General features: G+C 46.3%; 1 protein-coding gene and 1 pseudogene across 1 annotated transcript in view; both read right to left on the bottom strand.

Annotated features, from left to right (window-relative positions):
- Positions 1 to 15,753, bottom strand: part of LOC127668073 (apolipoprotein L3-like) — a 49,831-nt gene extending 34,078 nt beyond the window's left edge. The window contains exon 1 of the mRNA XM_052161519.1: positions 15,638 to 15,753. The gene's annotated coding sequence lies outside the window, so the exon portion shown is untranslated. The remainder of the gene's footprint in view (positions 1 to 15,637) is intronic.
- LOC127667349 (apolipoprotein L3-like) lies at positions 5,133 to 9,881 on the bottom strand (annotated as a pseudogene).
- Positions 15,754 to 16,841: the final 1,088 nt, after the last annotated feature.

The raw sequence follows: 16,841 nt of genomic DNA, 5'->3' as shown, positions 1-16,841 counted from the left end.
CTACTAGTTGTTCTAGAGCCTGTATCTTTTCCTGAGTTAGGGTTCCCTGATTCTTTCACACAGGCTCATCATTAGTCCATGAAATGTTATCTCCATTTAACTCATCAGATGGCCCTATAAAAAATGCTGATCATTCCAATTTTCATCTGTGGTTAATTTGACTTTCATTTCCCCTAAGATATCTCTTCTCTATAAGGAGAATGGCAAAGAGGAAATAATATAAGGTTGAAAAGTACCCACTTTGTCTTCACATTCCCATGTCAGGATTTTTGAACTTTGTGCTATGTTGGAAGCTAGGCCCAATCCCACCAGAGTAGAGGTGGTATGAACTACAGGTCATGTCCCAGGCCAGTCCTTTGTGTAATGTAAGACCTATCTGCTCCTGTGTCCAATAATGCTTGGGTATTTTTTGCTTCTATTTTTATAATCGTAAGGGTCTTTGTCTAGCAATTTCCTGAGCCCAGACTTCCACTTCTGTGGAGCCACACCCTTCCTCCCCTCTAGTCTGTTTTAATATTGGGTTGGGGAGGTGTATATAAGGGAGTAGTATTATCTGAGGTACCGTTGGCTTTTATGTAGTTGTATTGCTTCTTTTAATGGCTTAATCATAATTTTTACCTCTCCCTGGACGTCTGAATCAATTACTCGAGGAAGTACTTTAAATTTTTTCTTATAATTTGAGCTTCTCCTTATTATAAGACCAAAGGTGCCAGGTGATAGTGGCCCTTTAAATCCTGTATCTACTAATTGCACTCCCTCATAAATAGAGACTATATCATCTTTGTCTATTGCAAGATTTAATCCTGCACTTCCTGGTGTTGCTCCAGGTAAGCTTAAGGTGTTAAAGTCAGGGGCCCGGAGGATTCAGTTTACTTGTACCTTTCTCTGTCTCCCTATTTTGCCCTTTTTTTATTTCGGAACAGAGGGCATGCCTCTCATCCCATTTTTGGTCTCCTTATCTTTCAGAGGGGTTCCATCCTTATGAAATTTTGATTTACATTCATTCCTCCAATGCTTTCCCTTCCTCTTTTGAAATCTAACACCTGAGTCTGTGAAACATCTCTCACAAATTCTACTGGGGGCTGTGTGTGGCACTGAGCAGATTCAGTCCCTTCTCACAGCCATGTCTCCAGCTGTCATGTTTTCTTTGGATGCAGCCAGGCAAGATGCCTCTCTACTGGTTATGGTGATGGAAGAGTGAGGTGGGCCCAGGACTGACTCCTCAAGCAGCAACTACAGGGACAAGGATTCATCACCCTCCCCTCAAATACAGGGACCTTCTAGCTCAGGCCTAAACTGGGCTCCTCCCACCCTGTAAAACTCCTCCCTCTCCCTCCCACTTGAGGTCCTCCTATGCCACTTCCTTCCTGATGGCTTGCCCTGTTCCTCCCAGCCCTGGATGGCAAGCTTTGCTATGACACTTCTCTCTACTACACTTGTCCTTCCCCATCCCAATATCTAAGTCTCTTTTGTCAGGAGGAGACATGACATGATCCATAAAGCAGCCCAGTGCTGGTGACCAGGACCAGCTGTGCAGCTTCTTTCGCTAGTGCCCAGGGAGGTCCCACAGTACCACACATCTCCAGCACGGAGACAGCAGGGAATTTTCATAGAGACAGTGTGTGGTTCGAGCAGCTTGCTTTGTACAAAAGTTGGGGGAAAATGGTCCCAAGCTAACCATGAAGTAGCAGTTAAAAAAAAAAAACATAACCCATAAGCACCAGGAAACACTCTGGTGCCCTGATACAGAGCAAGGGTAACAATAGCTAAGTAACAAAACAAGTAATAAGAAGCCAGCATGGCCGCTGAGGAAAGGACAGTGTGACATGCTTCCAATACTAGAGCAGAGTCAACAGTGTATGGGCCTTCATGGGTGTTGACAATTGATAGACATAAGGCTTGTTGTATAATAGTGTATATATTTTACTTCATGTTCAACTTTCATGAAATATTTTCCCTGCAAATTTTCAGGACACCACAATAATTTGAAACAGCACAAGTCCAGGTGGGGGTGTCTAATATTCATAAGCAAAATGGTAAATGCTGAGATTTTCAGGACGGCCCTTAAGGCTGTGGGAAAGAACTCTGAAAACATGAGTTCAAGAACATTTCTCAATCACACAAAATTTTAGGATGTACCATGACTTTTATGAAGGACTTCTTAGACCTGAAAACAAAAAGAGACAGCTTCACTGAGTCAGGAGAGGGAAAGAAATAGTTTTAAAACAATGTTCATGTTTCAAGAGGAGAAATAGAAAGTGAGGAAACTGTGAGCTCAGGACCTGATCCCACCCAGATAAGCCTAGTGTTTGTGTTTATTTATGTAGGCAAATTTATCAGTTCAATGCTAGCTTGTGACAGAGGGTTTACCAGGTTTGGTGATACAAGCCCTCGAATTCCTAGAGAAGTAGCTTATGCAAATCTGTGAGCTACTCAGAGAGAACTGCTTAGAGAGCTAACACAAACATTTAGCTTTTTTTTTTTTTTTTTTTGGCAAATTTTCTGACTTTGGTTGGAAAACCAAAAAACTATTGAGAGACCTGTCTCAGCAGAGGACTGAGCTGTGTGCTTGTACTCTGTCACTGACTTCAACTGCTTCTTTCACTGCTCCCAAACACCCATTTTTCAGGAACCCATCTTCAAGTCTGGAGTGGTCCTTGGCAATAAGAAACCATGGAGATCCATGGAACAGACACTGAGAAACATGGCTTCCTGGAGCTACCTAGTTCTGACCCAAGAGTGTGTTTGCATCCCCGTTGATTATATTCTTCCCTCATATATACAAGACAGCACCTGCCATTTTTTGCCCTCATCCCCACAAGTTGAGCAGAGACTAGGAGATGCACAGAGAACACAATCTGACACCCACTGCTCAGCCTCCTTTTCAGTACACTGGATTAGCCATTTTCTACTGAAGACTCAGACTCTACACAGAGCCTGACATAGAATCTGTCCTCAGAGCAGGTTGTATGACAACCCCCAATCCCAGAAAAGGCTCTTTGTGCCTCTGTAGTCAGCCTTTGTCCCCATCCTGCAGTAGTAGCTGCACCCCAGAGATAACGTTACTCATCAGGCCCCTCTCTTCATTTCCTTGATTTCTCAGTGGAGTGGGCACTCACACCAAACACCTTCCATCTCGGGTCCCATGTCAGGTCCTGAGAAATCTGTTATCTAAGCTAAAGCCTGACAGCTTGGTGATCTAACTTGAGGGAAAACTTCTCTCATGCTTTAGAAGTGCAGCGAGACCCAACAGAGCTTGAAGTCCAGTTCTCCTCTCACAGTGTGTGTACTTTAAAGGGGTCCACACCACCTTCTTGAGCTGTGGTGAGACCAAACATTTGGAGAAAGAGCACAATCCCCAACTTACTGAGTAGTCTTGCTCTGGTTAAATTTGAGCAGCACCCAGGAATTCTTAGGCATCTGGGATCATATCTGGTTTTGTGTGATAACCTTAGGCTGGCTTTCTAAATTCTTATCTGCATACCCCATGGGTTTGTGGGTTCTAAATGGTGTTTATGAAAATAGATTCTGCCACCTCAGGCTCAGGGCCCTTCCAGAGATCACTCTCCACACCTTCTAAACTCTGACCAGCCCCATCTCTTTTGACCACCACCTGTCTCTCCTCACCCCTTAGCACAGTCCTGGGCTCTGGAGTGGAGACAGTGGTCTTCTGAGGTTATAGAGCATGACACTTGGAATCCGCCTTTACTTGGAACCATCCTGTCTTGCTTCCTTTCAGAAGTCCCCAGCATGCTCCATGGCACAGTCCACTACCTCATGTCTCACCCTCATGGCACCTTTGGTTGAGGGACCAAAGTCCTTCCTCTACCAGAGACCTACTCTGGATGGCTATGAGACATCTTTGCTCTGTTCCAGGAGAAGAGACACATGGGAGCTGGGCACCAAGGGACAACATATCCCTTCCTTATGGGCCTATTTCATTTTATACAAACATTGCTGGGTTTGATTACAGTGTCCTCTCAGCTTGACCGAGGAAGAACAAGAAACTACTCATGAACTAAACACTACAGTTTGCAACATTTATTTCACTATTTAATTGGAGTTTTACAATCATTCCCTAAAACACAAATCTTTCCCCATTTTTCAAATCAGTATCTGATTTTGCAAATGGGGAGACTAGCTAAGGAATGAGTTATTGGCTATCATTCCACAACTCAGAGATTGAGCCAAGAGGAAGCCAAGATGGAGAATTAAGAAACAAGACCCTAGTGACCATAGTTTCTTGTTGAGATAATTGTTGCTATATTTTAAAGTATTTTCTTACTCTTGATTTTTTTCTTCTTTCATCATCCTGACTTCAGCTTGGCAGAAAAACGCACTGTGGGATATAGGACTATGTAAATATCTGTGGAGCCGCAGGCCCACCATGACTGATTCCTTTGATCAAAGTGAGGAATAGCCTGGAACATTCACAGACCCCTGAACAGTCAGGATGGCAGGGTTTAGCACACTCCCATGCCTCTGTCTCTAAGTCCAGGGACAGAAGCAGGGTCCATCCCACTTTTACATTAAGATGATCTTCTAGAAACTGCTCAGCATGTTCTGTGACAACACTAGAAAGTCAGGCAAATGGTTGCCACCTCAGTGCTCAGGACTCTGCCAATACCGGTGGTCAAAAGGTGGCCAGTGACTGCTTTTACTCCATTTTTCAAGACCACACAGTTAACATTTACTGGACACAAGCCTTTAGGACATTAGAGAACAAGAGCCCATTGATCTGAGACACCACCTTGGCCAGCAAACCTCCACAGACTGAGAAGTTGCTGAGAGCCATATGCCCAGTCTCCTGTCACAGAGTTTCTGGCTTCATCTCCATTCCATACACTGTTTGATGCCTTATGGGATCCGCCTTGACTCTCACTCTGGTGCTCTCCCACGTTCTGTTCCCAAAGCTTCCTGACTTCTCAGTGCTTGTCCTGTCCAGACCTCCCTGACCACACCCACCATGTTATCCTCCCATTCCCCAAACTCTAGGCCAATCTGATCGCCCCTTTTTAAATTTTTTTTTTATTTCTCTCATGTATATTGCAAGGTAAAAGGCAATCTGAAAGGTAGCATAGTATACTTTTCAAATGTGTGGCACACTAGACACTTGTTAACACCCACAGATATTGTTTAATACATGCAATGAATACTACATTCAATAATATATCCGTACTGTTGTACAGGCACGTAAATCCCAATACATAGGAAAATCATCACAAGTTTCTGGTCTATCTAGAAATTCCAGTCCAGCAACATGATAAAGCCATAATGAATTAAAAAAAACTATAAAAGTACTTTCTGATTTCATAATTTGAAACTGTTCCCCAACCCATTAAAAAATCTATGAAAATGGGCTGGAGAGATGGCTCAGAGGTTAAGAGCACTGACTGCTCTTCTGGAGGTCCTGAGTTCAAATCCCAGCAACCACATGGTGGCTCACAACCATCCACAATGAGATTGGATGTCCTATTCTGGTGTGTCTGAAGACATTACATTAAAAACTCACATGTAATAAATAAATAATCTTTAAAAAAAATCTATGAAAAGAAGTACAGCAAAACAAACCTACTAAAACAATGTCACTTTTCAGATAGCTAAGCATTTAGCAAACCCAGCACAAGACCATGAGGAGATGGCAAAGATGTTAGGATACAGCAGGGTGTTATGAGAGTGATGGATGCTGATTGGTCTGCAGATTCTCCACTCTTGTGGAAGTCTGATCCCCTTTTAGATTCCAGATTCTTCCTCTTCTGTGATCTCTGGACATTTGCATTGACCTCCCTCTACTCAGCCAGAGACATTCAAACTCCTCAACAATCTTTTCTATGGACTTGACCTCAGTTTCCCTTGTTACAGTGTGACTACGCTGTCCCCACCACTGTACACTTCATCTCTTCTGAACTCTGAGCTGCTTGGAGGAGGGGTCACTGAGGTGGGTCTCCCTTCAGATCCTTGTAGTTCTTCTCAAATACCTGCAGCTTCTCCTCCAGCTTGTGACCCAGGTCCTGCAGTGCTCCAGCTGACTCTGTTTTTGCCCCATTATACAGATTCTTTGATTCATTCACAAGGTCATACACATCCCAAGCAAGGAATAAACTTGTAAACCCTCCTGTTCTAATCCTGGCTTCCCTGGTCATTGGGAGAAGACCCTGCACAGACCTTCTTCCAGGGGAGGTGAGGTACCTGGCCTCTTCACAGTGAGAGATGGATCTGGCTTTTCTGATGGCTCGGATCTCATCCTTGAAGGTTCTGAAGGCATCAAGTAATTCCACTCCTTTATTATAGAACTTGATTGAGATCTTAGGCATAATCTTTAGAATCTCATCAAGTACATTCATGCTGGCTCCGACCAGGTGACTGGCTTCAGATTCATCTGGCAGTCTGCTTGATTCTTCCACAATGGTGGTTGTAAGACTAGTCACAGCTCCTATCACTCCCAGAACCCCAGAGGTTACTGTGATTACCAGACTGGTCCCTGCTGTAATGGGTGCCAGAGCCAACCCAATGAGGCTCAAGACTCCAGAGGTAGCACCAACAGAGCTGGACACCACATTGGAGACTGTGCAGCCCTTGTGCACCTGGTCAAGATGGTCAGCCAGGACTCGGAGTTTCCTGATATGGTCCTCAAGTTTCTTTTCAACTGAGGAAACTCACGCAAAAGCCAATGTTTCTGCTGCTCCCTTTGAGTTCTGTCATTGTCATCTGTGGGTTCCTGTGCTAAATGCTTTTCCAGAGCATCACGCAGTGCAGCTGCTTCCTCACTGTGACAGAAGTCAAGAGCATGAGGAAAACAGCTTTTTTTTTTTCATAAAAGCTTATTCAGTCTTTAACTTTATACAACAAAACCAATAAGAATTTTATAGAAATCAAAATTTTTCCATTTTACTGTGAACATTTTGTACATCCTGGATGCCCACTGTCTTTAGACCATAGGCGTCAGTGTATAAGGTAGAGTCAAGATGCCATAGTGAAAGGCACTTGATAAATGCCCCCACTCAAGGTCAGTGCCATCACTACCCATGGGAACCCTGTGATGAGCACAGGGTGTTGGATCAGAGCAAATAATCTTTACCCTGAGAACTGTGTGTTGTGAGGGATGCACCTTTCCCATGAGTCTCCCCTCTACCACTGGATGCTGGGAAGTCATCTGCATTCCCTGCAGCATGCAGCCTGCAGGAATGCCTGAGCTTGCCTGGAGAGCCCTGCAGCAGGATATACAGACTGAGTGTGCTAGGAGTGGATTCCTCCATCTGAAAGGCTCCCAGACCTGAGTAGCTAAGAGCTACACATCTGGCCTCAAGGGACAGTACACAGTGACAGCATATTTGCTTTAAGGCTTTGCACAGACCACCTGCATCTGTTGCACAAGTGTCAGCATTAAGGTTGGATTTGGGTCCCATCTGCAAGATATTTCTTTAAATGTCCATAAGGACTTCCAGTGGGGAAATGAAGGGGCTGAGATACACTGTTCCCAGGAATTTCCTATAAAAATACTTAACATTAAAGACGTGGGTGTGATGGGGAATTTGGTGCCATTTCCGACCTCCTGAGGAACTGGAGGCCTAAGCCATTGACCCTAGGAAGATATTCATAAGGCCCATGTCCATGGAATTGATCTGTTCTTGGTGTCCTTGTAAAGGATGTACTGTCTTCTGCCCTTGCTACCAGTGGCCCTAAGTCCTAGCCCCCTGTGTGTGTACAGAGTGGCTCCATCTCTCTCCCCTGGGCCAACAGTCCTGAGCAGTGTCCTCCTGGCTGCTGGAAGCTGTGTCAGGATGAATATTTTTCCTGGGGTGGGCTTTCTAAGATGCAGGAGTCATGTGATTCATCATAAACTCAATGAAGAATACTTCATCCCGAGGACAAGAAATCTGAAGACTGACGCTCTCTCAGATCTGACTGAGGCCTTTTGTCATTGGCTCATTTTAACCCCCATGCTATGTGATTACAATTATCTATGTGAGTTCTGAGTTGTTTTTATTTTTTTCCCAATTGTGGAGTTGGCCTAGAGTCGTCTTTCATGAATAGCTGGTGTCAAAATGAGAAGGAAGGTTCACTCTGTCTTGAGATTGTCATTTAGCTGCTTCTGAGAATTTAATAGTAAAAGCCAAGAAAATCTCATTAGAGCCTTGAGACCATCCAGATTGTTTTGCCTGCTACCTGGTCAATGAAGATGCCCAAAGTTGTCCCCTTCCAGGCTGGAGCCCACAAGATCAGTGGCTGCCTGGGGTGACTGGGACAGGATACCTGCCACCAAACTTGGCTCCACACTGACTGCCACTTCTCACTAGTTCCTGACTCTCAACATGGCAGATTCCTGTAGACAGAGATCACTAGGCTAACAGACACCATCGCTGATGACACTGTCTTTTTGGAATACCAAAAGGACATGTGCAAAGATGCAAGGGGCCTGGAGATCATCTATAGTAATTAGAAGGACAGAAATCCCCTGAATTTGTTCAAGACAAAAGAGGAAGCATTTCCTTTGGTGTGTTGATATGAGGTCTCCTCAGGTTCTTGAATTATACAAATCATCCTCCAACCTCACTGACTTTGGGAGCTGTCTGTAGCCATGTGTTCTTCCTGATATTCGGGAGCTCTGTATACAACCGACTAAATTCCCTAATAACCCCTAAGAACTCTGCAGTCTTTTAAAGACTTTGCAGTCTTTAAGACAGTGTATGGAGAGCACACTCATGAGCTGCCCTACACACACAGGAGGCATGACATCAGAGCAGGGGGAAATTCCCTTCTCCCTCTTATGTGTCTTCTGATGGGTCCCTGACCATCCTTCTCTCTGTGCCTCCAACTCTCCCTCTCCTTCCAACCCTGCTCCCCTAGCCTGCTTCCTACACCTCCATCCCAGGGTCACTCACAGTTCTCCTGACCCCTGGCTGTGACCCTGGTCCTGGTCCCTCTGGGCTTTGGGAAAGATACTGGCACTTGGTTTTCCATCCCTGACCTGTTGCTTATCCCAGACTGTCACCACATCCCATTAGACTGAACAGTTATTCCTGTGAAACAGCATGGGGCTCTGGATCTCAATGAGGACATTCAGGGTCCAACCCAACTCTGTGCATCTGCACCATGGGCTCTCTGCCTCCTCAACCAACAGAAGGGTCCTGATGTGGTTACAGCTCCTCAGATGGGGAGAAAGGGACTGAGTCAGAACCTGGAACATGGCTTGTTTAGTGTATATTTTCCTCATTTGTCTCAAAATAAATCCTTGATTCCTCAGTCCTACAGGAGACCCTTGGACCTTGTCTCTTCTCACTTTCAAAATTAGCTTGCAAAGCTGACTGTTGGGAGCACTCACTGTGTGCTGGCCTCATACTGAGAGCCCCACTGTGTGGTGGCCCCATGCTGAGAGCCCCACTGTGTGGTGACCCCGTGCTGAGAGCCCCACTGTGTGCAGACCCCATGCTGAGAGCCCTACCTGGATGATCCTATCCTCTCACACTACAGTTTCATGGAGGTGGAAATCAGGAAGTGGTAACGAACTTGTAAAGATCACTAAACTAGTGGATGGCAGAAACCGTCCTGCCACCTTGAGCAACATCTTCAAACAACCTGAGGTGATTTCCACCAAGAATGACATGTTGTAAACACTCCTCTTGGATAGTTGAGAATAAGGGTCCACAATGGCACCCCCTGGGACTGTCTAGAGAGGGTCCACCTGACCAGGAAATAGCCCTCATTCTCCTGGTCTGGGGGCAGCACTGAGTGCACCCTGCAGGTCACCTTGACAACCCTGCTCCTTCCACAAATCCATTCCAGGCTCCATCTTCAATTATCAGGCTCCTCAGATCTGTTTTGATGAGCGATTCTGTGAGAAAATCAGTAAGTTCTTCAACACTGCGACGTACCACTATGAATCAGGAAAATAATGAGGTCAGATGACAGTATGGGTCCCATGATCCTCTATTGTCTAGTCACCTCTCCCCTCACCTTGATCAGACCTGCTGGAAGCATACAGTTAAAGTCCTTCCCTGCACCCATTTCCCTGCCCACTGAGTCCTCTGGGGCATGCCCAGCTGCCCAGAGCTGTCTACTATTACCCTTCTCCTAGCTACATTGTCCCACTGTTTCTCTATCAGCCCCCTGCCTCCCAATCCCAACTGCTCAGAGGCTTTCACTGACCCCTGAACTCCATTGTCCAACCCAAGGCTACACAGCAGAATCCTGCTGCCCCGGGATCATTGAGGTTACATCCCCTTCCAATAGCTGCTACACCAGGAAATCCCAGGGACAACCAGATGACTTAAGGCCAGAGTAAGAACACAACCAACACAAGCCAGGGCATTATGACACCTTCAGAGCACAGCTGTACTACTACAGCAAGCTCCTAATACAACTTAAGCAAAAAGACAATAAAAAGATCTCAAATCCAACTTTATAAAGATGAGAGAGACCTTTAAAGAGGAAATGACAAATTCCTTAAAGAAATTTAGGAAACTACAATAAAATAAATATAAGTCTTTAAAGGGGAAATAACACTCTTAAAAAAATACAGGAAAATACAATTAAAAAGGTGAAGGAAGTAAACGAAATTCTTCAAGACCCCAAAATCAAAACTGAAGCAATATAGAAAACACAAACTGAAGGAATCCTGAAAATGGAAAACCCAAGAAAGAGGACAGGAACAGCAGACACAAGGATCACCATCCAAATACAAGAGATAGAAGAGAGAATCTCAGGCACAGGAGATACAACAGAAGAAGTTAATGATTCAGTTAAAAAAAATTAAATCTAAAAGACTCCTCACACAAAACATCCAGGAAATCCAGGGTTGGAGGTTCAGTTATGACCCCCAACTGCATACGTAAAGGGCCTTAGGCTCAGCAAGCATATGTGGAAACAGGAACTTTATAGAAGTTAAGTAGTGAAGACCAAATGAGTGGGTCTGGGGTCCTTTGGACAATGAGATTCCAGATGTGTGTCTTCTATCATCTCTCATTTCATTGTCACATATTCACATCTGTTTCTGTGTCTTCCTCCCCTAGCTTCTACCTTTCACTGTGGCCCTGCTCCATACATGCAGAGGAGACACCATGTACAGAGGAGTGACCCTGCTCCCTGTGCACACCAGGAAGAGGAGCTCACTGGACCAACTTGCCACATGTTCATCACGGACATTGGTTTCCATTGCAGAGAAATTACAGGACACTTGTTCATGTCCCTTTTTTGAACCACCAGGAGCCTCTTACATGTCGACCCTGTGGTGCCAGTGCCTTCAATGTGACTCTCAAGCTGCTAGTAGGTGCTCCATTATCTCATTGTGTCAGTAGAAGGATTTTTGATAAGGACAGAAAGAATGTCCGAGTATATTGAACAGGGGAAGGACTCGGGCTCTGCTGGCAGTATTCAACTGCATTTCTAGTCCAAAGTTCCAAAGCCTTCTGAATTCCTCACATAGATATTTATCAACTCCCTCATTATCTTTCTATATAAAAGCAGCTGTAGTGGTTTGAATAGGCTTTTCCCAGGGAGTGGCATTATTAAGGGTGATGGCCTTGTTGGAGTAGGTGTGCTCTTGTTAGACAAAGTGTGTTAATGAAAAAGTGGGCTTTGAGACCCTCCTTCTAGCTTCTTGGAAGACAGTCTGTTGCTTGGCTTCCTTTGGATGAAGATAGTAGAGTTCTTACCTCCTTCTGTGCCATGCCTACCTGGATGCTGCCAGGCTCCTGCCTTGATGATAATGGACTGAATCTCAGAACCTGTAAGCCAGACCCAATTAAATGCTCTCCTTATAAGTGTTGCCTTGGTCATGGTGTCTGTTTACAGCAGTAAACAACTAAGACAGCAGGAAATATCAAGTATTTGTGTGTTTGTGTGTGTGTGTGTGTGTGTGTGTGTGAGAGAGAGAGAGAGAGAGAGAGAGAGAGAGAGAGAGAGAGAGGAAGAGGAGAAAGAGAATGTCAGGTTTTCACAGAGCTCCACAAAAATGCATGCCCATTGCAGTAGAGAAGAGAGAGAAGCAGGTGATAGAAACTGAGGGATCACATCTCAGCTGCAATCAAAAAGTACGAAATAAGGGGACATGACTATCACTTATTTTTTATTTAGATTTATTTTATTTTATGTTGTTTTTGAGACATGTTCTCATTATGTGGCCCTGGCTGATCTGAAACTCACTGTGTAGACCAGGATGGCCTTGAACTCACAAAGATACACCTACCTCAGCCTCTCAAGTGCTATGATTAAGTATGCACACCACACACAGCAGAACCATATACTCTAAAGTCCCACCCCCAGTGACGGACATCCTCCAGTGAGACTCCATGGCCTGTGAGTTCCATAATCTCCCCAAATAGCAACACCAACTGGAGTCCAAGTGTTCACAGGCATGAGCCCCTGTGTGTGTTACACACTCATGACAGCACACTTATATGCACAATGACCACACCTAGGTGGGTCGGTAAGATCAAAGGGACCTGGTTAAGCCAAGGGAAAGTTGTAGCATCTCCATTTCCATTGGAACCCTTGGGAGACGGAAACACACAGAGAAGAAGAGACTGCCTTCCTTGATCTCTTGAGAGTACCCAGCTCCAGCCATCTGATTTTGACAGGTTTTTTTCTCGCTGCTCTCCAGTTGTGCAGGCTGGAGGGAGGAAAATGAAACAAACAAATAAACAAAAACCAGGATGCATTGCCATGGAGACCACTGCAGAGAAGTGAGCAGTAAAGGGGACAGTCACCTGCTCCTCCAGGGGACCCTGCACTTCTACTTAGAGATGACAGCCATCTGGCTCTATCCTCTCCCCTCATCCTGACCAAGTCAGAGCCCTCCTGTCCTGCTAGCATCCACGAGGGATGCAACCTGCTAAGGACATGGCCATGAAGAAAAACCTCTATATAATCTACACACAGGAGGGATGGAAAGACATGCCCTACCAGTGAGTAGGCGGGAACACACGCAATTGGTGACAATAGTAAATGTTTCTGTGTGTCTGTGACACACATAGCTTCGCATGCACACCTTATTAGGGTTCAGCATTATTGTTGAGATGAAGCCCTCCTGTGAGCCTTACTGTAATGTGGAGGAATGACTGTGAAGTGGACAGGAGTGCTACACCAGGGGCTTGACCCGAGTGTTATGAATGTCACCCCAGCTGATAGATATGGATTTCCACTCATGAACCTACATCAGCTTTCCTGTGAGGTCATCTTGCCCGAGGCATCTCGCCTGCATCAGGGCCTGTGCCCTGTGACAGGCATTAATTCATGAATGACACAGTGGTCTCTGAGAGGCCACACCCTCTCCTTGTTCCTTCAGGATCCTGCATCCCCTCAGAGTTGGCATCCTGTCAGACCCTGTCCCTGTGTTGGCTCTGGAACCATCCAGTCCTCTGCCCCTTCTCTAAATGTTCAACCTGAGGCAGTTTCTTTCTCCCTTCCTTTCTTTCTTTTCTTAAGATTTATTTATTCATTTAATGCATGTGAGTACACTGTCTTCAGACACACCTGTGACCAAAAATAAAAGAAAATTCCCATTAAAAAATAAAAAATTAAAAAAAAAACATCGTTACTAGAGGGTTATTTGCTCTCAGATAGTTCAAGAAGCAAAACGACAGGATCACAGAACATCGACATTGAAGTTTTCCACAGACTGAGGCTCACTGTTGATGGAATAAAATGTGTGACCCTAAGCCCACACGGGCAGTGCACCCATGAGTTACGGGCATTCTCCCTAGATTTACAGTGCACAGCGGCCTTCAGCAGACATTAGATCTGACCTGCACACTAGGGAACCTCAGCCCTGGAGAGAGAGGCTGAGGGCAGAAGCTGGGGCTTCACACGCATTCCCTAGTTCCAACTAAAATCAAACTTCACTAGTCCTGTTTGCAGTGTGTGGCTAGGGCTGCAGTTCCGTGGTGGAAAGCCCACAGTGTACAAAGACTGGACACAATCCCTACTGATGCAGACAAGACGACCAGTTTGTGTGCAGAAGTTCAAGTTCCCTTGTGATTACGTTCCCTTCAGAGTTGGGGAACTCCAGTGAGTGTGGTCAGAGCCTGCCAGGCAGCAGAGGGACAGTTATCAGCTCCCAGCCTCAAGGACAGTGAAAGCACATGGTGACAGCCAGAGGTGGCAGGGGCGCTTACACTTTGACCACTAGCGACTCTCAGTCTCCGTGAAGCATAACAGACACTATTTGTTTAAGGACCTTAAAGTGTGAGCCATTTGCCCCTATTCACCTCACCTCCTTGGCTGGGCCAGCCTGTACCTCCCCTGGAGCACCTTCCCTACCTCCCAGCCACTGGCCTGTTCTCCCTGGTTGTTGGCCTTTAGTCTAGGCTCCGCCCCACAGTTAGTCTGGGCTCTCTCCCCATTCCCTCCCCCACCCCCTCTCTCCAAGTGCTCCTGGCCAGCCTCCACTTCTCTGCCCCTCTACTATCTCACTTTCTGCCTTTCTCTCAACTCCCCTCCCTATGCCCTGAATAAATTCTATTCTTTACTATACCTTCCTCCTGTGGTTGGTCCCTCAGAGAGAAGAGATACCTCAGCCTGGGCCCACAGAGGCAACTGCTTCCCCCACACCTGACTGCACATCCACTAAACATACCCTTCCCCTTCTTCTCTTTTTCTCTTTATAAAAGACAACACTGGTCTTTCACTCTCTCTTCAGACTTGTGGCATCTGAGGGACTCAGTGGTATCTCTACCACTGCACAGCCTTCCTGGACACCACAGGTGGAGAGCAGCCTCTTGGGGCTCTCAGCAGGGCAGGCAACCCTAGCTCCAAAACAGAGGCCTAGTAAAGGGTGACAAACCCCACCTCACCGTGCTCAGAGCAGAGAGGTAAGGGAAACAACAGCCCAGTCTCTGGATGGAAGATTAGTCCTGTGCAGTTAACACTTCCGGTCCCCTCTGCTTCACTAGAGCTCACTCCCCTGCAGTCTGCCCTTCTGTGAGGTGTGACCTGTGTGGTGGCCCTGGGGACTACAGAGCCCATTCTCAGAGGCCATTTCCTGCTTCCCCTCCACACCTGCCCACACAAGACAGCCTTGGCTTCACCCTCTGTCCTCCACAGACTAGGCAGAGGCTAGGTGAGAACCAAGGAGTGTCACCTCTCACCTACCTGTTCAGCCTCCTGGAGGCACCTTAGAACAGGCACTGTCTGTTGTGCCTCAGGTTTCGCTCAGGGCTTACCACCGCTTAGCCAAGCAAAGCTGTTCTGAAACCAATTAGTTTTTCTGTACATCTTAATCAAAACCTCTTTCTCTGTGGTTCAGTAGCCGCACCCCAAGGCCAGCGGAACTGACTGCTCTGTGTTCAAGCCTCCTCCACTTCCTTTCCTGTTTTGGTCCTATGTAAAATGGCTGAGAACTGACGAAGAGTTGTCTTCCTGCTAGGGACCTCTCATCATTTCTTAGGCCTCCATACATGGAGGGTCAGGCCCCAGGCAGTGCAGATCCCATCTGAGGGAATCCATGTCCCCTTCTGTGCACAGGGTAGAGGAGGAGAGAGGAGCAGGCAGGCCTCACTTGACTGAAAGTCCAGCCCTACAGCTGCCGAGCCTGTGACCATTGTCCATCTTCCCTGAGCTCATCCACACGCGGGGCTGTAACCCTTCCCCTCCAGAGCCACTGAGAGGATGAACATGTGGGGAGAGCATGCTCCCTGCTCACCCAGGAATCTTCCTGCAGCCTGTTTGGATGTGTCCCCGCTGTCCTCAGCTATGTGGATCCAGTCACCAGCTGCCCCTCTGAGACACACCCAGACACAAGCTCTGGACCGGATATACCCAGGACATGAAAGTGAAAGACAAATTTCTGGTTTGTTGGCTCCTCAGGAAAAAACAACCCACTGGGCATGCTGCCAGGTACCACCCTGCTGATCAGCCGAGGATGTGGATTTGGCAAGAGCTTCTCTGGCCTGGATAGGATAGAAACCGAGCCAAGAATGAGGGTCAGTGACGGAGCTTGAGCTAAGCTTCCATTTCCAAGAAAAAGGAACACAGTTATTACTGAGGTGGCAGCAGAAGCTTGGTGTTAAAAGCAGGACCTTGTTTGACCTGGATTTGTGGATTGGGAAATTGGGAGTTTCTACTTTCATGGGTCAGTTCCACTCTCTCTCTCTCTCTCTCTCTTTCTCTCTCACTCACTCCTACTCCCTCTCCCTCTCCTTCTCCCTCTCCCGGTCCCCCTTTCCCTCTCCCTCTCCCTCTCCCTCTCCCTTTCCCTCTACCTCTACCTCTCCCTCTCCCTCTCTTTCCCTCTTCCTCCCTCTCCCAAACTCTTTCTATCTCTCTCTGTATGTGTCTTTTTCTGAAAAGTGTGGAACAGATAAGAGCTCTTAATGACTTCTCCTGCACCATGCCTGCCTGCTGCCATGCTCCCTGCCATGATGCCCACGGACAAACCTTCGGAAAGTGTAAGCAAGCCCCCAATTAAATCCTTTTATAAGTTGCCTTGTTCATGGTGTCTTCTCACAGCAATAGAACAGTAGCTAAGCCACCTTGTCAAACTCCTGAAATTTTCTATAGAATATGATCCCTCATTCCTGTCTGATACTGTGCATGTACTATTGAATGCATAAGGAGCAAAGGCTTTTCTTAGGGACACACAGACATCAGATAAGGGACAACAGACAGAGGCAGTTGGAAGATACGGAGAGAGAAGTAGATAGTTCAAATGGAGCTTGTTCTTGGTTTAGTTGACTCTGAAAGGAAGATTCAGTTTGTCTTTTTGTTTGTTTGCTCGTTTGCAGAGACAGGTTTCCTGTGTGTAACTGTGTAACCCTGGCTGTCCTGGACTTTCTTTGTAAATCAGGCTGGCCTTAAACTCACAAAGATCCACCTGCCTCTGCCTCTCAAATGCTTGGACTAAAGGC

Source organism: Apodemus sylvaticus, chromosome 17 (assembly GCF_947179515.1).
Source record: "Apodemus sylvaticus chromosome 17, mApoSyl1.1, whole genome shotgun sequence".
NCBI classification, from domain to species: domain Eukaryota; kingdom Metazoa; phylum Chordata; class Mammalia; order Rodentia; family Muridae; genus Apodemus; species Apodemus sylvaticus.
The sequence above is the reverse complement of the archived record's forward strand: the minus strand, read 5'-3'. Positions and strand labels throughout refer to the sequence as shown.